This window comes from Helicoverpa zea, chromosome 31 (assembly GCF_022581195.2).
Source record: "Helicoverpa zea isolate HzStark_Cry1AcR chromosome 31, ilHelZeax1.1, whole genome shotgun sequence".
NCBI classification, from domain to species: domain Eukaryota; kingdom Metazoa; phylum Arthropoda; class Insecta; order Lepidoptera; family Noctuidae; genus Helicoverpa; species Helicoverpa zea.
In genome coordinates, this window is record NC_061482.1 from 2,996,257 (window position 1) to 3,020,821 (window position 24,565).

Here is a 24,565-nt window from a genome sequence, read left to right on the forward strand (position 1 = left end):
GATCGGTTTCCTTGTTTTGAAGATTTAAGCGACACGGGGCGTAGGGATACATGGACAGAAAAAGCGACTTTGTTGTATTAAACTAAGTATGTAGATCGCTACGATAACGCGAAATTGAAAAAGATACCTACCTACTAAATAAAAGTGGCTTGTAAGTCAATAAAATTAAAATGAAAGCCTGCAATTAGATGCTACGTGACCTGAATTATTAACTTAAATATGTACCTGTCTTTTACGCTACGTTGAAAGCTATTTGTAGGATAATTACTGTCGTAGCAATTAAGGCTTTCATACTCCTTCAATAATCTATAATATAAAAATGAATCGCAAAATGTGTTGGTAAGCGCATAACTCAACAACGCCTGGACCAATTTGGCTAATTCTTTTTTTTGTTGTGTTTGTTATTGTCAGGAGAAGGTTCTTATGAAAAAAAAAAATAGGGTAAAGTAGAGAAGTCAGTTGACGGGAGCGACGCCGCGGGCAAAAGCTAGTTTACTATAAAACTGCAATATTCATATTGTTTCAGGGTTCTTTATCAATTATTAGATACTAGATTCCGCCAACTGATTCACCCGTGTCCCGTGGGAATTACTTCGCGCATCTGGATAAAAAGGAGCCTAACATCTGCCTCAATAAATAAGCTATCTAACACTGAAAGATTTTTTCTAATCGTAATAGCAGTTCCAAAGAACTCTTTATTCCTAAAATATTGTAGTACCATAATCTGAAACCGAATAGCAAAAGAAAGCTAAGAAAGAAAATAATATCAACCTGCCATATTAAATTACACGTAAAAGTATCTGGTTACGCCTGGCTTTTTGTATAATAGACGTACCTACTGCGAACTTACTATTGGCGTTGGATTAAGTAAATACGCCTTAGAACTATTGTGAAAACGTGTCTACGTGAACTTGCTATCGATTTATAACCTGGCATGAGCTGCGCCCACGTGAGCCGTGACTTCATGACTAAGCAAATTTTTCTACAAGCGAATTCACTATTTCAAGTATGTATGTATGCGTCAGAACGTGCCTAAATTTAAAAATCTACGCGTCGGTGGAACTATCTTATTGTGTTTACCAGTATTATCTCAGGTTTTCGCGATGACTTAACATTAATTATCGCAGCTTCTAAACTGATTTGCATCTTGTATAATTAATAACATTTATTTTTTGTTGATGACGGTTCGCATACACAGCAGATTCTGTGGTCGCAGCATGAGTCACTAAAATAAATTAAAAAGTTGTTTCATTGTAACTTTATCTCAAAAAGAAGTTTGTAGGTACTTTTGAATGCATTTTTGTGGAAAAAAAAATGCTTGGTAAGTAACTCAGAATCAGAAAATTGTGTCCATTATAAAATAGGTACTAGCCGATATCCCGACGTTTCACTCGCCTCCCCGTGGGACTACTACCCGTCCCGTAATAAAATATACCTAGCCTATGTTACTTGGGAAGAGTGTAGTTTTCTAACAGTGACAGAACTTTTCAAATCGCTTCAGTAGTTTCGGTGCCTTTACAAACAAAGAAACGAAAAAAATGATTCCTCTTTGTTAAATTAGTGCAGATTAAATCTGCAACAGTAGATTTTCGGCAGCTTATAAGCTACGTCGATTGATCATGTTCTACTATTATCATTCAGTAAATTATGATTCATATCTCTAGGGGATGCAGACAATTAGTTCATCTTGTTTGTTGATTAACGACTATACTTCCATCCGTTACATTCGAAAATCGATGGCAGAGGTCAACGTTCAACAGTGGACATCCTACGGCTAAGATGATCATCATCTTAGCCGTAGGATGTCCACTGTTCTGTTTGTTGATCATGTTGACAATATGCAATTCGACGAAGCAAGACTTGAATACTCGAGTCTTGCAATAACGACTCATTAATAACACATGCTTAGATAAACTAACATGACATTGACCTTTATATTATCGCGTTATTATATAACATAATGAATATGTGATTTTGTACGTAATTTCAATGATTTTGTAGCAAATTATCAAGTATGCTAATGGTAGGCATGAATTATGTGTCCCTAGCTATGTTTATCTAGGAATATATTCCGGATTTTGTCTGCCAAAAATGTGTGAACTGTATTCAAGAAATGAAAGACCGTACTCATATTGTATGCATATTAAATACGCCTTATTTTCTCACATGAATCATACCCAAAACTACGCTACAAGTGTCTTAAAGAAAAATATAAAAACCTGCGAACTCGAAAAGGAGGATATTCTGGACCGAGCGAGTATTCAGAAAGCGGATCAGTTTTATAATAAACAAAATATTTGTTTGAATCTGTTCTAGAATATAACAATTAGGTACAATCACAGATTACAGTTTACCACGTATTATGTATAAATGAAAACATCATTTTGTTTTGTATCAACATAAAGAAGATGTACCTAGGCTTAAGACAATGATTTATTTATATAAATATTGTTACTATCGCCGCAGCCTATGTTTCATGGCTCGTGCCTAACTACCTAACAGTCGCACGAGTTGATCGTTCAAAGGTTAAGCTACGCGTGCGGTCACTACGTGGATGGGTGACCATTTTTTTATAACGAGATCCTTCTTGTTTTAGAACGTTGGGTAAATTGTTAGGTTCCGGCTGGAATTCGTTGTCAGAAGCCAGATAGTGGTCTAACGTATTGGGACCAATACAGTTGCTTAGTTAGGTAACTGGGTTGAGGAGGTCGGATATTCTGTCCGTTCATGTAAAAGTCTCTATACTGTTACATAGGAACCCAATCATAACAATCGGGTCTTCCCAATTTCCCAAGCTATATAGAATATAAATGTAGAATATATTTAAAAATGAATAAAGACTCATGTTTTTCAAAGAAAAACTCGTCGCTTCTGAGCGTCCCTTTTTATGGATAACATGAATCGTTGAAAAGAAAAGAAACTAAACTTCGGAACGACTTATTATTGTCAAAACTGTATTAAGAAAAGTGAACTTTCCCGTACAAACTTTTCAGGATTTACAGGTATCTCTTTATTTAAATTGGCCGTTAACTAAAGAACTATCTCCATTGAACGCTTCCAATCATACCCAATAATTGAGCGTCATTTCCTTAATTCGACGTGTTCTGCAAAAGTTTTGTGGAATCCAGCAGCACTAATTAGCATTCACATTAATTATAAAATAGCCATTTTGTTTCTCCGAGTCTTTGACGTCATTTAAAGGTAATCGTGCGAACGAATCGCCCATTTGTTCGTGTTAATGTGAATTGTGCATACTGCATCGTATTAATTCATAGGGGCGATTGAAGCGTGCACCACATAATTGTGTTTCCTTATTGAGAGCAATTTAGCAAGTATTGTCATATACATTTATGTCAATGTTATTACACTGTAATTTATGCTTGTTACCTGTAATTTATACCTACTAGCTGTTTCACCCGTGTGTCCAGAAAGTACTGATCGAACCCCAATAAAATACCTATAGCCTTAGGATATTCGCCCACAACATGGCTTTTTATTAGTAAAAGGATGTTCAGGGACCCAAAAAGTATACGAAGTGGTACTTTTATCATCCTAATATTACGACTGCTTTTTGTTTGTAACTACCTACTTTGTTTTAGTTAATCCAAAATCAGTTAAGTAATTTTATGAATCAAAGATTAAAAGCACCTCTCGTATCTAATCGTTGGTACTTTCAGAATATTATCTTTGAAGCAATCAAATGAGATATTATATCAAGATAAGAAATTATTAGATGCATTGTTGATTGGTCACTAATGGAGAATAATTAGGAATTTCCAGACGCTAAAGCAGAGAAAGTAAATTTCAAAGCTCTTATAAACTGATTTAATGATCAACGCACAGCTGAAATCAAGAAGTTTTGTTTAAGAAATTTTGCCAATGTTCCTTGAATGACGTTGATGTACTAAGAAGGGATTTTTCGAAGGACGCGAGTGAGTCCGCGGGAAATAGCTCGTTTATCATACATCATCATACCACCGAATAACGATCGCGTTTCAGTTCAGTCAAGCGACAGTATTCACTTAACACAGCGGCGAAATTCGAAACTAATACCCTGCCATTCGCGTTAAAACCACGAGCCACCAGGCTATTGGGGTTTTCAGAACTTTTCCTTCTTTAGGATAAGGTATACTACGCCAGCAAAATAGTTCTGTACAATATAGATTCGGGATACAATAAGAAGCTTGCAAAGCTCTGAATTTCATAAAAAATAGTTTTTTTTTAGATTTTAGCCTTTAAGCCAAGAGCCTTTAAGCCAAACACAGAAAAAATAAATGTTTTCTCTGTACGTATGTAAGTTCATAAGTAAGTACTCGTAATAAGTTTTCTTGTTGTGTATGGATGAAATGGAAGATTTTATGTGTATCATTGACTTACATCATACTTACAGCCAGTTTCTTCATCAAAAGTTAAAGCCAAAGTAAAAGTCAAAGTAATGTCTAAAGTAAAAGTAACGGTCAAATTCAATTTTTCTATTAGTTTTGCTGTCACTTTAGCCTTGAAAAAACGAATTTGACCGTTACTTTTACTTTAGACATTACTTTAACTTTAACTTTTGATGAAGAAACTGGCCGTTAGAGATAAATTATTGTTAAAAAAGTTAAAATGTTTGCACGATTGTCGCATGTTTTTCAGTCAAAAAATGTATCCCAAATATCAAATTTTACTGGATGTATGTCCGGTAGATAAAATCAAATTGATGAGCCCTACAGATCAGTAGCTAAGGGAAGCCATGCAAATACTGGGTACCGTTACTACCACATAATACGGTGCTACTGCGACCTAAACCTGACGAGAATACCAATCATACTCAAGCCTTAGTTTATTGAACCCAATAAATAAGTCGATCAGTGGACTGAGAACTCCGGCCACGTACGAACGTGTGGTTACTATAGTTGTTTCCTATACTATAATATTATAAACAGGATTTTTTTTGTTTGTTTGTAATTTGTAATGTAACCAGCGCTGGGACTCCGTCTTGTTCCGGGTCGCAGCATTATGCTGAGCGAGGGCCGTATTGCGCGCTTTAAGACGCATATTTTCCCCTATTATTTTATTATTTCTGTTTAATGTGCCTAATTTTAAGTGTGTGTATGCGTCTATTTTTGCGCAATCAAAATTATTTTCTTTCTTTCTAATTGATAAACTCAAAAAGTACTGGACCGATCCTTAAAGTTCTTTCACTGTTGGAAAGCTGCGCTCTTCCCGTGTAGCATAGACTATATTTTATCTCTGTACGTATAGTAAGTAGAGGCGTATCTACAATCATAGTCGATTTTGTCAACACAGCAACTAAAGAGAATATCGTACAAAAGGTGCGCAAATTTAACAAAAATAACGCCGGTAATAAGCTAAACTCGTCACATATTAAGATAGAGGGCCCACCTAAACCAATTTATCTTTCGGAATGCCTTACACAAAAAGCTCAGCACTTATATTACATGGCTAGAAACTTTGCTAGGGACTATTCATATAAATTTTGTTGGACATCATTTGGTAAAGTATTTGTACGAAGGATTGAAGGTGAAAAACAAATACTTATCAAACACGAAGCAGATCTTATTAATCTTCGTCAAAATAAATGACTAGCTTTTAGTATTTTAAGTAACTGTATGTTTAAAAATAAGTTAATGTTATATTTGTTTTCCATGATATTGTCTGATATACACAACCAGCTTATGGAAATGAAAACCTGTTTTACACAACACATACTCCACTATACCATCTATTATAAAATTATTCTACACAAAACTTACAATAACATTCTACGCATAAATACACTTCACACACAAGCAAACTATTCGTTCACACAACCCTTTAACGCAATCCTGTTATATAGATGTCAGCTTTTTGTTAGCGATACACCAACTAGTGCCATAATAAATAAATTGATATATATCTATGGCTAATAGAAACAATATATTAAACGAAGTAGACAGAATTTCTGTGGCTACAAACTATTACTGTGACACGGAGTTCTGTAATACAGAGATAAACAAATCAACAACGTCCTTAAAAATTATAACGCAGAATATTCGCAGCATCCAAAAGAATATGGACAATTTTCAAGCACAGCTAGCCAGATTTTCATTTGAATTCGATGTCATTATACTTACTGAGTGCTGGCTCAGTAATGACAAACTTATCCCATTGATTGATGGTTACTCAGCTCATTATTCAAAAATATTGCAAAATCAAAATGACGGAATTGTAATATATGTGAAACATGAACTCAAATGTGAAATTAAAGAACCTGAACCCGCAGGCGCTAGCTTTATTTTATTAAATATTTATCCGGACACCTGCATTTTAGCTGTCTACAGGTCTCCATCTATATACTGTACTGATAATTTCTTAAACTCATTAGATCGTATCATACGCCCTATCAAAGCAAAAAACATTGTCCTAACTGGGGATATCAACATTGATATTAAGGCGAATAATACTGACAGAAACAGTGAATCGTACCTGAACACTACTGCAGAACTGGGCCTACTGCCAGGTCACACATATCCAACCAGATTACAGAATTGTCTTGATCACATGTTGCTAAGTACGTCAAATCCAGCCACAGTCTTTGTAATCGATTCCACAGTCACCGACCATGCCTCAGTAGTATTAAACATTTGCCAATATAGACAGAGATGTGAAAAAGTTAATATTGTGTCAAAAACCAATTATGATGATGTGGTTAAACATCTGGAGACAGTTGACTTCTCATTTATAAACGATGGAGCCGAATCAAACAACGCTGCCACTCTCTTAATTGAAAATATAACCACAGCTATTCAGTTGAATACTACAAAATTTAATAGACCAAGTCGCAAAAGATTACTTAAACCTTGGTTGACCCCAGGTTTACTTCGTTGCATACGTCATAGAGACAAGCTACACAAAAAGTCTTCATCTAATCCAGACAACCTCGTACTTGAAACTTCCTATAAAAGGTATCGCAATTTTTGCAATACACTGCTAAGAAAATTGAAAATAAACTATGAACGATCTCTTTTACAAAATTCAAATAACAATAAAGACAAATGGGACGCAGTCAAAACCATAACAAATCAGAAAAAACAAAATATAACGGCTGATAACCTGATAAAAAGCACAAAACACACTAATTCATTAGAAGAAATAAACGAATATTTTTCTAACGTCGGTAAGAAATTAGCAGACAATATATCAACCTTATCTTCTACTGATTTATTACGCTTTAAACACAACATACCCATGAATCCCAAGTCAATCGTATTGCTACCCCCGGATGAGGCCGAAATTGAAGCTATAATTCTTAACCTCAGCAATGATTGTGCTGTTGGATGGGATTCGATACCTGCTAAACTTCTTAAAATGGCTAGACATATCTTAGTTCCCCATCTAACAAAACTCATAGAGCTCTGTTTTGTACAAGGTGTTTTTCCTCGAGTTCTTAAAAAATCACTAATAACCCCTGTCTACAAAAGTGGACTGAAGGACGATGTCGAAAACTACCGGCCAATCTCAGTTCTATCGACAATATCGAAAATACTGGAAAAGGTGCTAAACACTAGGCTAATAAGCTTCTTAGAACATAACAAGATATTGTCGGGTTCTCAATTTGGCTTTAGACAAGGAAGGAGCACTGAAGATGCAGTGGGGCAGCTTGTAGATCATCTATCGTCTTGTATAGATACGAAACAAAAATGCGTTGGAATTTTCCTTGACTTGGCCAAGGCCTTCGACACCGTCTCGATTCCTCTTCTTGTGGACAAACTAGAACGTATTGGAATTCGAGGAAACGCTTTAGGGATCTTTAGCGATTTCCTTCAAGACCGTACGCAGACAGTAAAAATTTGTGGGCATGTTAGCTCGGATGCCCGGGTTGTATATGGGGTGCCACAGGGAAGTATACTAGGCCCGAGTCTCTTCTTGGTTTACATAAATGACCTATGCCAACAAACACTAACGAAAGGAAAAATTTTTACATATGCTGACGATACAGCACTTGTATTCCATGGGGAGACTTGGGATGAGGTCAAACAAAACGCTGAGATAGGACTGTACAGGGTAAGCCAGTGGCTCAGAGCTAACCTGCTTACCCTTAACGTTACGAAATCTACTCTAGTTCAGTTCAGTTTCTCTAAAGTCAAACCTCAACAAATAGACGTAAAATATCATGAGTGTAACTCACCCAGCGGTAATGTGCCTTGTTCGTGTGTGATTATGGGTAAATCAAGAACAGTGAAGTATCTGGGAGTTATCTTAGATGATAAATTAAACTGGAAACAACACATAGAACTCACCACCACACGTATTAGGAAATTAATATGGATTTTTAAAAAGTTAAGAAATGTGGCAGATCTAGATTTACTACGCATGGTATATTATGCGCTGGCGCAATCAGTGATAGGATACTGTATTGGGATATGGGGTGGTGCGTTTAAATCGCATATGATTACCCTAGAAAGGGCACAAAGATCTGTCCTTAAAGTAATGACATTCAGGCCATTCAGATTTCCCACTACAACTTTATACAACATGTGCAAAGTGCTAACAGTGCGGCAGATGTATATCTATCAATTGGTCATCAAGCAGCACATTATAACTCCATGCAACAAAGTTATTCTAAGGAAACGCACTCTACGAAATATATGTCCAGTGATTGTATGTCAAACTACATCTGCAAGGAGGCAACGTATACATTTGTCTAATTACCTATATAATAAAACAAACAGAGAACTTAGGATAAATCCACTTTCACTCCAAGAAGTTAAAACTAAGGTAAAATCATGGCTACTGACGCTTGACTATACACAAACAGAGTCCTTACTACAATAGACTTACATTATAAAGTATATAGACATATCAAATTACACACACATACCACACAAATACACATATCTACAAAACAACACATACCTACACTACACACACTACACCAGCACTAACCACTTAAACATACATATACGTACCTACAGGTTTCACGACAATGTCAGACTTAATCATTATATTTTTATTGCACTGTATTTTACTTTTGTTCTTACTATTGATGTTACTGTATTTTTTGTTTTTACTTTGTTTCCCTGATTGTAAATGGATTCTTATTGCATAAAATTTACGTCATGTAATTGGGAGAAGACACTGGCTCTTGTAATACAGGTAATACACCTAGCACAGGAGTCAGGGCTTCACTATTCTTGTAAACGCCTTTTTATGTCAATAAAGATTATTTATTTATTATTATTATTATCCTAAGGGACGCGTGCGAAACCGAGGGAAAATCAAGTAATATTATATAACGTTTTTGCTGATTTCACTGTCACAGATATGACTGATAAAATTTATACTCGATTATAGGATACAGATAAAAATAAACGTGAAATATAGATAAAGATTGGAATTGATATGACTTTTTTTGTCTTTTTTATCAATGTAAATATGTACAATAATAATTACTTAAGCAATTGAAACATTATTATAAGTAAGTAGGTAGGTATTTATTAGCTTATTTGCTTACAACATCCATTCATGACTGAGGCTTTTTTGGAAAACTGATAAGTGGTGTTAAGTCCAAAACAGGTGCTCTTTGCAATATAGAGATAACTAAGTTGATTACTTTATGTTATCGTACCTTCAACGGAGTTCGATATTCGTCACATATTCGTCACATATTCGTCACATGCCATGACAGCCAGTTTCCATATAGTTTTTCGGTTACTTGTACCACTTCAAACTTTCAAGATTGGTATAACCTAATCATAGACTTAATTCGACTTAATTTTACATAATATAATATACAAAATTGATAACCAACTCAAATTTTTTAATGATTTATTTATGTACAGCAGTAAATAAGAGGTATCTTTAGCGTACACTAATACATATAATGTATAAGATATGTATATTATATTTGCACAATAATAAAGTTATTAAGATAAAGACAGATATCCTGAACAAATAAATAAGACACTTGTTAGGATTTCCAGCGAGGTTGTCTTTGACGGCTAACCTTCGAGAAGAGAATATAGTTTACCCAATGATTACTCAAGCCACTTTCTAGCTGAAGATTGATCTACACTCTATCAAACAAGATTCTACCAGGTCTCTCTCCGGTCGTGTCGGATTGCCGTCCCATCGGGCTATGAGAGTGAAGGAATAGTGAGTGCACCTGTGTCTGCGCAAATGCTTGTGCACTATAATATGTCCTGCGCAGCTGGCTGATCTCCTTAAATGAGAACAGCCGCCGTGGCCGAAATCGGCTAACGCCATTACTACTAGGTGCCCGTCTCATATGGTTTTTCGCAAAAAGTTCTCAAATCATTTTATGTTTCTTAAGAGACGCTACGAGAATGCCTAATAGTGTTTTGTTTTTCGAGTTTACGGTCTATATTTTTTTTATTATATATTTTCAGTGGCTCCAATTAAGTATGCACTGTATAATCATAGGTCTTGGTGTATTGACCCACTAATACGCTCTCGTTATGCCATTCCTTGCAACGAGCAGTGAAAGGCTTGGTAGTCGCAATTTTCAACTCTTGCCTGCACTGTGTTTATTTATATTTTTTTATCGAAATGTGTGTTTTTATCGAAATCGAAATCAAGATAATGATGCAAAATTTTTGCCAATAATATCATTAATATGACTGTAGGCCACATGCGTATCGTTAATCTAATTTATAATAACTTAGACAGTCTATGCCTTAGGCATAACATTTAACATTTCTTGCGCACGTGCCTTCGTACTGTCTGACAGTTACCTCTACGTTCTGTTTTGTATTTCTACTATGTGGCGTGACCTACAGACTTAAAGACATAATGATAATAAGCCCGATGTTTGGCTTAGTGGCTGACAATGTATTTTGAAGAGCATTACGATTTATCCCTATTCCGATTAATGAGCCCGATGAAACTGTTAGCCGACTGATAGTTTGCAGTAGGTAATAGTACCAAACTGTGCTTTTATGACTTAGGTATTATATCATAAAATTAAGTTACGTCTACATATGAAGCTACGCATTTTCTTTTAATTGGTCAATGATAAAATAAAATCTACTTATTCATTAACCACTGTGCTTTGAGAAAATGCTGCCAGTCGTTGCCAAAAATAGTAAACATTTAGCATGAATGAAAATCACGTGCGGATAAAGCATAAGTATATATGAAAAATGACAGTTAAATTCTAGAAATTTCTAGGTCATGTTTTGACAAGAAGACATTAAGCGTCTCGAATGTTCCATCCAGGGACCAATTGAATGGTGCACGGTGCAATAGGACAATATTATAGGTGCAATATAAGACAAAGAAAGTTTGTTTTTGAAATTTATATCGTATCGGGCGCTATGCCAAAACAACCGAATTAAACATACATACGACTTGCATTGCGTAGGTAAAACATGTGGACCTGTAGGGACTAATACAACTATACATACATTACATACATACTTTTCGAAATATTTGGATTTCCTCTGCGAAAAATCATCGCTTAGATATAGGGCTGTCATCTCGAATTTTACCAAACCCGGACAAACATTAAAAAAACCCGGACATTTGGCGTAAATCGCATTTTTTCCCCGAAGGAGTACGATTTTTTTAAACAAAATAATACCTAATTTGTAATCCATTTACTATTAACACATACTTAAATCCAATGAGGTGCTTCCTTACATGAAAAGTGTCCGGGATTTCCCCGGACACTTCTTGAAACCCCGCCCGGACGGCCCCCGGACGGCCTCCAAACGAGGACAAATCCGGGGAAACCCGGACGGATGGCAGCCCTACTTAGATACCACTGTAGTATACCACTGTGCAGTTCGTGCACACCCACGTGAATGCGCTCCCGTCTCGGGTGCGTAACTCGCGTGGGCGCAGGGAGGGTATGCTGTCGGAGTTGAACTGCCGTGCAGGTTGCATGGTTAGGGAGACGACGGCACATACCATCCAGCAGTGCCACAGAACGCACGGTGGACGTATAGAGCGCCATAACTGCATTGTGGACGTCGTCAGCTCTGCCATGGTGGACAAAGGGTGGAACGTGCTGAAGGAGCCTCATATCAGGACCTCACTGGGCCTGAGAAAGCCTGACATTGTTGCGTCTAGGAATGGGGTGGGCGTGATAGTGGATGCACAGGTAGTCTCTGGGCAGCGGCCCCTCGATGAGCTTCATCGTGAGAAACGTAGTAAATACGGGAATCATGATGAACTTGTTGAGAAGGTAGCTGCCTTGTTGGATTTGCCTTGTAAACAGAGCGTCCGTGCCACGTCATGCACTATTTCCTGGCGTGGCGTTTGGAGCCTCGGTTCTTATAAAGAACTGAAGAGCTTGGTCGGGCTAGATGAAGGTGTTTTCTCCGGCATCCCGTCATTGGTGCTAAGAGGTTCTCACATGAACTGGACGAGGTTTAACCGCATGACCACCCGAATTGAGTAGGGCGGGGAGCGAGTGTTCGGGTTCCTGTGGTATAGGGGCGACGCCGGGCCCATGACATGGTCGAAAGCTCCCATGAGTCTTACCCGTTGATTTTATGTAACATCTAGACCATGTCGCCTTAAGATCCCACTGGCGCAATGTCTTTCGCTTGGTGGCGGTACGGGGACAGTGGGAGTCCCGCCACAACAATCCATGATGATTACGAAAGTAGTCACTAAGGACGCTGGCAAGTGAATAGGCGTTAAAATACCGATTTTAATGAAAAGTACACACACAGTAGGTAATATATTTATACTGAGGTTAAACGGTGCAACGGTATCTTAAGAGTTATTATACTTTTAACGTGTCCAAAAAGAAAGTTGAAATGGAATTGAAGCATTTATTTGTCAACGCGAAGAAAATAATTCAAATTGTATTGTAATGTGTGTTTTTGGTACAATGCTGAATAAAATTATACGTAAGTGTAATTGAACTATCGTTGTATGTGTATCATTAATTTACTGACGCTACAAAACCGCGTCAAAACATCGATTTTATTTTTGGTAAGGTATACAAGTTTCGCGTTTCGCGTACGTAAAAAAAAGATTTTATATTTTAAGCAAAGATTGCGATTTTGACGTTGTGCTCTAAATAAACACTAATGGGTAATTATTTATGTCGGATTTGCAATTTCATTGAAAAAGACATTCTTTATTTCTTGTTAGGTACAGCATTTTTAGGGTTCCGTAGCCAAAATGGCAAAAACGGAACCCTTATAGTTTCGTCATGTCCGTCTGTCCGTCTGTCCGTCTGTCCGTCTGTCACAGCCGATTTACTCGGAAACTATAAGTACTACAGTGATGAAATTTGATGGGAATATGTGTTGTATGAACCGCTACAAAAATATGACACTAAATAGTAAAAAAAAGAATTGGGGGTGGGGCCCCCCATACATGTAACTGAGGGATGAAATTTTTTTTTTCGATGTACATACCCGTGTGGGGTATCAATGGAAAGGTCTTTTAAAATGATATAAAGTTTTCTAAAAAACATTTTTCTTAAAGTGAACGGTTTTTGAGATATCAGCTCTCAAAGTCGTAAAAAGTATGTCCCCCCCCTCTATTTTTATAACTACGGGGTATAAAATTCTAAAAAAATAGAGGTGATGCATGCTAATTAACTCTTTCAACGATTTTTGGTTTGATCAAAGTATCTCTTATAGTTTTTGAGATAGGTTGATTTAACTGTAATTTACGGAACCCTTCGTGCACGAGTCCGACTCGCACTTGGCCGGTTTTTTTTGAATTACTGCAGTACCTTATAATCGTTCAATTTTATTGGGGACACATTCTAATTCAGATTAGACAGTATGAAAGTAAAGGACACTAATTGATCCGTGTTTTTGACACACTTTTACTATTAAAATATGATAATTTTATCTGTCCTGTCAAAGTGTTATCAGTTAATTTGATGCATTGGAACAATATTCGTCCTTGGCCTGTGAAATATAATGATACGAAAAAACCGTCTAAGCACTATCACACGAATAAAATATTATAAACTTGAAATTTCGTAATTTAAATAACTAAGCAGGTAACATGAAAGTTGTGCACTCAGAAGTACATTGGATGTTTGTACCTTTCACGTAAAGATACCGAATGGATTATAATGAAACTTGGCAGTTAAGTACGTATCAGAATAATATACATACATACATACAAACTATCCTTTATTCATGTGCGGTAAAAAGTTCCTTAAGTTTTATAAAGAGTTACCGCGGCCTTGGTACATAAAAGGCCTACGACGGAACACGACGGTTTTTAGTCAGTAAGAGTCTGACACTCCCTCACCGCTGCTAACCCACAGCGGGATGATTTTTGACGTCGTTAAAAAAAAAGGACGCGGGTGAAACTGCGGGGAACAGCTAGTAGCTACATAAATAGCCCGATGTGATAAGTAGGTATAAGTATGTACCTACATATTAATAAGCAACAGAGGGACGACTCTCGAGGAAAAATATCACTTTTGTTTGAGGTAAAATCCTTTATTTATAAATAGTACGTGCTATCCTTTGTGTCTTTGTCATTAAAAGGTAAGATGCATATATTTTTCTTAATAAATATCCAACTGTAACAGAGCTAGGTAAGAATTAATACTTTATTCTTTGTTTTTAATAATAATGATTATGTTACAACAAGATACTGAACCGGTACCTGTGGATATCTAAGGGGGAGGCCTATGCACAGCAGTGCACGTCCTATGGCTGAGATGATGATGAATATACTGAATTTGTTCATTCAAATTGAGAGTTGAGATTGATTTTCATTTGTTTTTTAAAAAGTGCAAGTCAATGACAGGTCAACATCGGAAATACCTACACAACATTGTGAAATAATCCTTTTATCAGATAGAAGATAAGGGGAACTGTGACAGTAAATAATCTGCATTACATGACTACTATTATTTGGCTAGCGTGATTCGACATTTTTATTATTAACAGTACCTACAATTTGTCCGAGTTTTACCAGCTTCTCACTTCCTCTTGTACTACAATCCGGGTGCGTAAAGTGGCTAAGTCCCCTTGGACGTACGTGAAACCGCATCTAACGAAATTCCTTGTAGTAAGATATGATAGAGTACTATTACCAGAAGTAGCAGTAGGTACTTAAAAAATCAAAATGCATTTATTCTAATCAGGCTGAAAAACAGCACTTTTAGAATATCATAAGACAACCCCAAAAACGCCTACCCTTCACCATTTTCTATGTGTTACTACTGCTGGGCAGAAGTAGCGCAAGAAACTCCCCAGCAACACGTCTCTGTCTGTAAGATTATAAAAAAAACTATTTTCGATAAACTTATTAGCATCATGAAAAAAAACTTTCAAAATTCAGCCTTCAAAGTGCGCTCGTCGCGCCGTGAATTCGCTTACATCATTTGTTATGCGCATGATTTGTCAATTAAGTATAACACCACGCATGCGCGTGGCAATCAAACCCTCATGACCTACTTGCAATGTCCACCAATGCATCTTCAATCTGTTTCAAATTGTCTACTGTCTATTTTATTTACATTGATAAAACAATTTCTATGTGGCAAAATTCGGAACCCTTACTTAAATACTTTTAACAAACTAACGAACGAAAGGTTATTATTTATTTGCTTATTTGTGCTCCCGGATAAGAGGGCCAACATCACCACGGCATGGATCCCTGATGATGGGAGGCGACCAAGAAGAAGACCAAGGAAACGCCTGGAGAGAAGATTTAGACAGCTTCCTCAAGGACTGGCCACAAATAGCGACCGATAGGGTAAGATAGAAGGCTATGGGGAAGGCCTTTGTCCAGCAGGGGGACAGCATAGGCTGAATAATAAAAAAAAAAATAAAGGCAGTCGTTACGGGTAGTCAGAAGCCAGACGTCTGGTTCGCCTGAGTAACTTGGCTGAGTTGGTCAGGCAGTTTATCGCTCCTTGTACACTCTGGTACTCAACTGCATCCAGTTAGACTGGAAGCCAACCCTAACATAGTTGGAAAAGACTACGCTGATGATGATGATTTGTTTAAAATAAGAATTGGTTCGTAGACTGGTAAAAAATGAACTGAAAACTGTACTGAAGTCTAAACTAGTGGCACAAACTCTCTTTAAATGAAAGAGGGATTTAAGTATAATTTTAGGGATTACTTAAATCTTATAATTAAAAGGATGACGATTTATTAAGACCGCTATAATTTATCTGAGAAGACCACCCAAACATTTCTCGCATATAGATTGGACTATTATTCAATTAAAGCCGATGAACAGAAATGAATTACGAATAATATATTTTCTAGCTTCCTTATTATAAGACGGTATAAAAGCACTTGGAGACACAGGAGACGATAATAGGTACTCGTAATAAAAGATTTAATGAGCGTTTCCGCTACGTGGGTAATTATAGTTTTCCGAGTTATACTTAGGTACTTATTGGTTATTTACCCCCTAAAGCACCGGGGTAAGTCGCTCCCGTTTTTTTAAGACACCAAGTGACTTGCACCATTTAAGTACTTATAACTATGACCGAGCCATTTGATTATCCATAAAGTTATTCTTTCACGCTGAAACGGCTGAACCAATTCAGATAATATTTGGCATGGTAGATAACTTGACGGTGATGGCGACTCCTAAACGAAAACTAGTCTTTCCTTCTCGTAAAGCTTATTTTAGTCTTGCAGTCAGGCAAGGAAACTTAGTTTTATTTTTACTTGAACAAGCATTTTTCACTTTTTTCCCCTACAAGGTCCTTTACACATCGCTGTAATAAATAACATTACCTATGTATTGCATAAAAACACACACGAACATCAAAATTGAGAACCTTCTTTACGGGAACTTGGTTAAATACATTATCATTCCAATATTTATAGAGCTGTATTGTCCTTAAGATACGTAGGTATTATATACTTAAATAAACTTGAGATAAGTCTTGTGTATTGTCCAGAGGCGTTGACCGTTTGAAGGTTTATTGTTAAGAGCCAATCGAGTTTCGAGAGAACTCTTGAACTGTCAACGGCCTAATCGAAATGTGTTTTTTAAGGACTAGCTTTTCCCGCGGTATCCCCGGAGAACATCTGCCCGTACCCTGATAGAATATTCTGTTTAGTAATATCAACTTGGGAATAGTGTGGTTTTTCGACAGTGAAATAATTTTTCAAAATAGGTGTACCGGTTTCGGACCTTTTAGGGTTCAACCAAACAAAAATGTTTCCTCTTTTATTATATTAGTATTATAGACAAGTCACAAAACCTTTATAAGCCTAAGCCTTTATAAACCTTTTTAATTCGTGCTACTAATAATTTTACTTGAATAACCTTTCTTCTTAGTTATCTATCTCAATTTTAATTCGTTATTCTAAACTTAATTTTGTCAACTACAAAAAAAAAATATTTTATTTATCCACAGTTACATACAGTTTGTTTGCCTTAAAACATACAGTTTGTTTGCCTTAAAATTAAGCTTTTACAGTACATGCTTTTAACCAAATTGATCGCTAGTTTGATTTATTTAATGGACTACCTTTAACCATGGTTCCCAATACTGTGTTCGTTGAAATATTTATAACAATGCAGGCTGTCGGGCAAACACTACTGGGTCAATTGCAGGTTACTTATAGTAGTTTGTGTTTGCACTACAGTTTATTTGGATCGATAGAATTATGTCAATTCTTGCAAGTATACCGTGGCACGAAATACCATGTCCTGAATTGCACTCTTTGAAAATATTTTAGAATTGTTTTCAGTTTCATTAAAATGCATTACGGGTACGTACAATTAGAAATTCTTTAGTTAGAATACGTATAACTGTAATTATATTTAACAGTCGTTATTAGCTAAATCAATTACCTACTTACATATTACCAAAACGTAGTATGTCGTAAAAAATCCTACAAAACTGTGCAATTAGTTTAATACCTACTTTCAAAAAGTTCTGAAAACAGAATCAAAAGTTACTGTAAGCTACAGCACTAATGATCATATTGCTGGTATATTTTAAAATTCGGCAAGTCTGCCTACGACTCTCTATGTAGGTCAGGCAGCCGGTCTTTGTATATGCGAGAAATTATCAAGACTAGCGAATTCATTTTTAGATGCACGATACAAAACTAATTATACCTATATATTTTTCCTACTTAGATTGGATTTCTTAATTTTTAATTTAATAACTTATTATTTAATTGAGCATCCCTTTTAATCTGTTTACTTTAATTTATAGATAAGATTATCGATTAATGTGTTAACTTATCCGAGTTTTGATTTATTTTCCATCAGTAGTTATCATTATGCTATTGCTGAAGATATCAAAATTATCTATAATTATCTGTGTTTGTAGAAATATTACGCATTCTAACTAAAACAAGTTTAGTTTACGTGGACTAAAAGTTCAAATTAAAAGTTAGTTATTGAAAAATACTTCGCACTGAGTTCCGTCATATCTGCGCCAACCCTTACCCACTGCGTGTGTTTGTAGATATTCTGAATTGATTGTTCAAAATACTTCTTACTATAAAAATAAGGTTATTGTGTATATCGTTCTAAGAACCGGTGAGCCAGCCAGTGAGATGATAAATGGCACTTTATGGCAAGGAATGCAGGTAGCCGTAACGTCAAACAATGCGAGCCGTTAGGAGAGTTTTTATCTTCTACGTTATTTGAGATTGTAATATTTTTTTTATTGGTCTTATCTCGACTGTTATCAGTATGTAACAGGTTTTATTTTCTGCATTGCACCTGTCTGGGTGGGCTTAAAATGTCTGCCGTGGGTTTCGGCCTTCAGTTAGTAAAACATGCTATGAGAAGATACCGGCACCCATATTTTAATCGTGGTCTTCAGAAGTACCAGATTTAGTGCTAGGTACCTTTAGCTTTGTCCAAGACGAAGGTTTAAACATATCACTAAATACTACGATATCCTACGATTTAATACGTTGTTAATTGTGCCACGAATTCTGTTTGTTTTAAAGCGTTCCGTGGCTTTACCTCTGTGTAACTTTTCAACCTTTTTTTATGTGATGATGATGCAAATATATAGTTCATATAACTAGGCGCATATCATGGACTACGCACGTATTGTCTGCATCTGTATTTGGAACATATCAATCATGCATCAATCAATTTCTGCGATTGCATTTCCGCAACCAAATAGAGTTGATGGAGCTACTAAACGATTCTTACAACGCTATAAAATGAAAATCACCTATTTTTTCTTAAATTATACTTTTAGATACTACATGGTTAGTAACCTTAAGAATTTTCAGATGGTAAACTTATTTGAAAAGGAAATTAATAGTCATCCTCATTTCGTTATTCCTCTGCCCTTATCAGAAGTTTTATTTAGGTCTTTACATGAACAAATGTTTTTATTTTGATCATGATTATAGTTTGTGGTTAATAAGACTTACAACCTAACTTATAAAGGTGTCGGTAGCGATATGATGATACCACAATGGAATATTGAGCACCAGCAAAAGTGTGCGGTTACAGTTTGAGCTATCATTTGAAGTCGTAAATGTCATCATCAGTCTAGCCATTTAGCAATGATGCAGAGTGCCCTTGTTTACCATGGAGCGACTGCCTATGTGAACTGGATATGAAAGTAAGTAATTATACACTTTGGTAAGAATGTCTATCACGCTTTCTAGCTTCTGAGTACTCTAAAGGACGGGCAAACGATGAACATGAAACGGCTGAAACATACGGCTTAAATTGCTTCCTCAAGCAAAAACCCAATAAACTGGCATCATTATGCTTAATATTTTGGTTAATACGTGTGGCTGTTGTTTAGTTTTTTAGGGACACATGTAAGTATCTATGTATGGCAGAGTGCAAGGTAAGCAAAAAAGTGTGAGAACGTGAGGTATGTGAGGCACGGATAGTTACTGCGCACTAATCCGAGTGAATGGTTCGATCTGGGGGTTTACGCAAAATATATCCGGTATCCGAACACCGTGTTTCTCTCAACCCCCTGCGCCCGACGACCAGACAAGGTAGTACTCAATTAGGGATCCACCCAACAACCGATCACTAAAGTTTCGAAGGAGCTGGTTTATGATTTTATGATGTATGTTATTTACCTTAAATACGAGTATAAAAGCCATGTTGAGCTTATCTTTGAATTGTGGTAACTACATGCTAGTAAAGCAACTACATGGGTTAGCAGCGTTTGTGATATGACTTCTGAAAATTTTTGTATCGATATTGACGTCATTTTTAGTAATCATTGAAATAATACAGGAAAATATATATTCACAGCTCCACCAGAAGAGAATGATTTGGCAAATCGTGTGTGTAAGAAAGTCAATGCGCAAGGAATCAAATGGCGAACTTCAGAATTCCAAAATTTTGTATTTAGTGTACACGATGGTAATGCATTTCAGGAATATTTTATTAAGTTGGCACACACTACAATAAACAATGTAAAGGAAAATAATTGCTTTTATCAATGCGTACGCCGCGTGCGTTTTTAGATAAAAAATATGATAATTCAGATGTTAGCTGCATGTGCCATTCTGTTAGAATGATAACCTATTTTTCATGTTTGCTCTAAGCCTCAAACAGTCAAGAGGAATTTTCAAAATTTTTGTTAATATAAAGAACGTTATACGGCATGTTAATTGTTCTTTTACAACTAACTTTACAATTTCAAATTTGATTGCTGGTTGTAAAAAAATTACCGTTACACACACAACTACGATACGTTTTTTATGGCTCCTCTGTTATCCGGTTTGATCTGGTCTGTAGTCTGTAAGTACAGTTGAAAAGTAGACAAATGAAAGTATATACGCCATGACAGGTATGAGTGACCGAGTGGGTGCCGTGCCAAGAATCAATGACCTCGCCACCCTACTATGTGCAAAAACTTCGTCCAATTTTGAACACCACGATCAGATTTGATAGAAAGTTAAACCAGTAAAAAGTTGAGTGTACTTACAACACTGAAACCGAGTGTTGCCAGGTATTGAGGTTATTTTTATAGAAATTACCACACGATTGCATTGATAATGATGAATTGGTTGTACAATCATTTTGGTTTCTTGGTACTCTATTTTTATGTTTTTTGTTAATAAATGAAATCAATGATAGGTAAGCAATCTTATTCAGAATATTGTCGAAGTAATTCATTACTAATAGTGCTAGATTTTACAGTACTTATAGGCAACGTTAAACCATCTGAATAAACGAGTTTCTCAAAAAGGCGTGTGCTATTTAAATATAGCTTGATGACGTCGTCTCATGTCTTGTAATTTCAGTCGCAACATGATCGCTAAGCAAGGTAACCTAGCTAGAAAACAATGCATCATCTGCCTAGCCTTTTCCCAACTATGTTGGGGTCAGCTTCCAGTCTAACTGGATGGTACAGCTGAGTACCAGCTAGAAAACACTGCAAAATCGAACAATATATGAAACTAATTGTGCCTATGCCTATGTAGTATTCTTCGAAAAAAGTAGACAAATATGTACAATTTGACCTATTTAATTAAACGTAGGCGAAAGTATTATGAATGAAAACATACAGGTGATGGGCAAGTCAGTAACTTATATAAGAGATTAAATAGGTTTATCGTATTAATGTCAAGGAACAGCCAGCTGCAAGTAAGCTCATAAACGTGTATATTTATGTAGCGGCGCAGTACCGGTGACAGATGTGGGCTCGGCCGCGCCGCTGCGTCTCCGCCGCGTGCGCCAACCGGTCCTATGCACCTCCCAAAGTCAAGTTAACGTGGACGAGGAATGCAAGCCCATCAACACTGTTCGCGCCTTTTCAAAGTGTCAACATTGCCGCCACTTCAACGTCTACGCATGATAACTCTTGTGATAACGTCGGAAATACGAATTGCTTATTTACATTATTATCTACTTGTCTTTCAACTTTGCACCGTATCATACTTAACTATAATACAAATATTATTTATCACATTATAATAACTTTCGACGACGTCGATACCCCAATCGCAACGAGGCATAATAATTACGAATATATATTCAGAAGATAAGTTTCACACTAAATATTAAATAAAGTTACAGAGAACTAACAAAAATAAGTGAACGGTCTGCAAAAAAATATAAAAATGTAAAAAAGAACTATTCACATCCATATGTCACGCAAGAAAAGCTCTGGTATATTTCACATGAATACTTGGAAACAAAAAACGCGTCAACACAATCATAGCATCGCGTTACAGTTTATTGAATAATACAACGTACACGGCACTTACCTGTCTATCAGCTTGCGCCGGCTGCCGACCAACGGGTTATAGGTTATAGCGAAACAACCGAAGGACTGGGCCACGTGCTTTATATTTAGCGAGCGGAACGCGACCGACCGGCTCGCGAGTTAAAATGAGAATGAACTGATGAACGATGCCAGACCAAACGTACGCAATACGCATGGCACCGCACAAGCAAGCGAGTCCGATTGTTGCGTCATAGCGCACGGGGGAGCGTCGGCGGCGAATGTTCGGATAGTGCCAAGCGGCGCCCGAGCGTGCAACCCGGCCGGCTCGCGGCGCCCGCACTTCTCGTCTAGCGCCCTACTACACGATCATCTTTTAATTCCGCCACTTAACACTAGCGTAAGCGTATCGGACGCCTATTCATTTACGGCGAATCGTTATATTTCTTGTTTACAGTTAGTGACGTTTGGTTAACAAAAGAAATTGCCTTACTGCCTACGTAAAATTCGTATGATAACGTCATGGTAATCACACAGTTTTTTTATATATGCCGCCGGTTTGTTTGTTGACAGTGGGTTGTTATAGGAACCATTCATTTTTGGATCATGATTCATAGTGCTAATTTCGTTGGCACAGTTTTAACGTCCGATAACAAAAAAAAATACTTGCAAGTCATTTCCACTGGCTGAAAGAAGATGTCATTTGGAACTGCTGAAAGTAGTTCATGCGAGATAATTGTCTGGTCTGTAAAATTCATTAACGAAATTGTTTTACTGTTGTAAACTGATCTAACGGCTCGCGTTGCTGGCCTTGAAATCTGCGAGCCGTGTTGCATCAGCCAAAAGGGACTCCTTGAAATTTTATTCAGCTTTGTTCTCAAAGCTAAGAGAGCGGGGGTTACCTTAATGTGAAGCGTACTTGACATTCCTTCTATCCTATTTGGAAGACATTAGAGCTACGAAGTTATTCTAGCCGAGCAAATTTTTTAAGCGTCCTCTCCCTTTAAAGTCGAGTTCAGACATTTCTATATTATTATAATAAATATGTTTTTTTTTTTGTTTTGTATTCTAAAGGCTTGTAAACTACTGAATCAATTTGAACACACTACCCCCGAGTATATTTTGCCGGGTCCGGGTCTCGAGTGAAAGCGCGGGAAACTAGTACTTATTCTTATACTTTCTCATTAACTTAATTTAATACTCACATAAACTAATACCAAACATGTTTTGTTTTTTTTTTATTACTATTAGGCATCGATTTTGTCCAGTTCACTGAAACGAATTTATGTTTTCAACGTTCAAAATTAAACGAAGGTGAAATCTTAATTTTCAGTCGTAGGCTGAGAATTCATGGGCGTCAGCCTGTGTGTCTAATTTGTACACCTACGTACATGTAATATTCTTATACATAATCAATTACATAAAACATAAAGTACATAGTGTGTATAAGTAGGTATACATTTTACTTCTATTAGGTTCTTATCTACAGTTTAATATTATAAAGAGGAAACATTTTTTTTTATTTTGTTTGTACTTAAAAGGTTCCGAAACTACTGAAACGCTTTGAAAAATTCTTACACTGTTGGAACGCTACACGCATCTCAAGTAACGTAAGCTATATAATATCCCGCTACGGGAAGTACTTCCCTTCGGGACGCAATTGAAGCCGCGGGAAACATGTAGTCGCTTATAAAATGCTCTATTTTCTGTTTTGCCTGGCGCTCTGTATTTTAATGTTTGGTATGATGTTTCAATGTAATGTACCTACTGTCCGCTTTGAAGCCTCCTCTCATAAATAAATACATTTTATAGAGTCATGCGAGCCTTCTAAATAGGTATATCGGTGCTCAAACATAATGTAGGTATCAAACCATTTTGATAATATAATACAAGCTAGCGATCTTTTGCATTACCAAATCTGATTCACGTCATAAAAAATATATAAAAAATACGTCCAGTAAAGAGAAAATGATAAGATTTAGCCATGTTTCTGAAATCGTTTTTCCATGTTATTCACGTGGGTCGTTATGCTACGGTAACTATGAAACCATAAAAGGAGATGAAAACAAGTGTTCAAGATTATGTAATAGAAATGTACGGAGTACTGAAACATACACTGAAAAACATATAATAAAAAAATATATGTGTATATAAAACGATACTCTGATATTATTTCATTCTTTAAAAAGTTTTTAGTCAATCTAGATACAAAACTCTTCTGCAGCAAACAAAATCAACAAATTGTAAATAAGTACTAGGGCTTTTACTTAATGACGTCCTAGCCGATTGTCAGTCACGCCGGCTGTTCTCATTTAAGACTAGCCAGCAGCGCAGGAAATCATATTATAGTGCAGAAGCATTTGCGCAGACATAGATGCACTCTGTATACGCTCTCATAGCCCGATTTGACGGCAATCTGACAAGGCTGTAAAAAGATCAGACCGGTATTAACGTGGTCTCTGTTGTACGGGT

At 36.5% G+C, this 24,565-nt stretch overlaps 1 protein-coding gene across 1 annotated transcript in view; it reads right to left on the reverse strand.

Moving 5' to 3' along the window:
• The window catches only part of LOC124644799 (proton-coupled amino acid transporter-like protein pathetic), a 38,517-nt gene extending 16,228 nt beyond the window's left edge, over nucleotides 1-22,289 (reverse strand). Inside the window, exon 1 of the mRNA XM_047184371.1 lies at nucleotides 22,137-22,289. The gene's annotated coding sequence lies outside the window, so the exon portion shown is untranslated. The remainder of the gene's footprint in view (nucleotides 1-22,136) is intronic.
• Between the last annotated feature and the right edge of the window lie 2,276 nt (nucleotides 22,290-24,565).